We start from the raw sequence: 1,185 nt of genomic DNA, 5'->3' as shown, positions 1-1,185 counted from the left end.
AGCAATATACCTACCGTCCCTCTTCTGGACACATCCAAACCAATATACCCACCGTCAATACTCTGGACACGTTCACAGCAATACACCCACCGTCCCTCCTCTGGACACGTCCAAACCAATATACCCATGGTCCCCCCTCTGGACACGTACACACCAATATACCCAACGTTCCTCTTCTGGACACATCCACACCAATATACCCACCGTTCTTCCTCTGGACACGTCCACACCAATATACCCACAGTCCCTCCTCTGGAAACGCCCAATGCAGAATACCCACAGTCCCTCCTCTGGACACGTCCAAACCAATACACCCACAGTCCCTCTTTTGGAAACGTCCAATCCAGAATACCGACAGTCCCTTCTCTGGACACGTCCAAACCAATATACCCACCGTCTCTCCTCTGGACATCTACACACCAATATACCCACCGTTCCTCTTCTGGAAACATCCACACCAATACACCCACTGTCCATCCTCTGGACACGTCCACACTAATACTCCCACTGTCCCTCCTCTGGACACGTCCACACAAAAATACCCATGGTCCCTCCTCTGGACACGTCCAAACAATTATACCCACCATCCCTCCTCTGGACATGTACACACCAGTACACCCACCTTTCCTCTTCTGGACACGTCCACACCAATACACCCACTGTCCCTCCTCTGGATGCGTCCACACCAATACTCCCACTGTCCCTCCTCTGGACACGTCCACACCAATATACACATGGTCCCTCCTCTGGACACGTATAAACAAATATACCTACCGTCAATCCTCTGGACACATTCACAGCAATACACCTAGCCTCCCTCCTCTGGAAACATCCACACCAACATACCCACTGTCCCTCCTATGGACACATCCACACCAATATACCCACCATCCCTCTTCTGGACACATCCACACCATAATACCCACCGTCCTTCCTCTGGACACATCCAAACCGATATACCCACCGTCCCTCCTCTGGACACATCTAAAACAATATACCCACCATCCCTCTTCTTGAAACGTCCAATCCAGAATAGCCACAGTCCCTCCTCTAGACACGTCTAAAGCAATATACCTACCGTCCCTCTTCTGGACACATCCAAACAAATATACCCACCGTCAATACTCTGGACAAGTTCACAGCAATACACCCACCGTCCCTCCTCTGGACACGTCCAAACCAATA

This window comes from Austrofundulus limnaeus, unplaced genomic scaffold (assembly GCF_001266775.1).
Source record: "Austrofundulus limnaeus strain Quisiro unplaced genomic scaffold, Austrofundulus_limnaeus-1.0 Scaffold461, whole genome shotgun sequence".
Taxonomy (NCBI): Eukaryota; Metazoa; Chordata; class Actinopteri; order Cyprinodontiformes; family Rivulidae; genus Austrofundulus; species Austrofundulus limnaeus.
Note: the sequence above shows the minus strand (reverse complement) of the source record.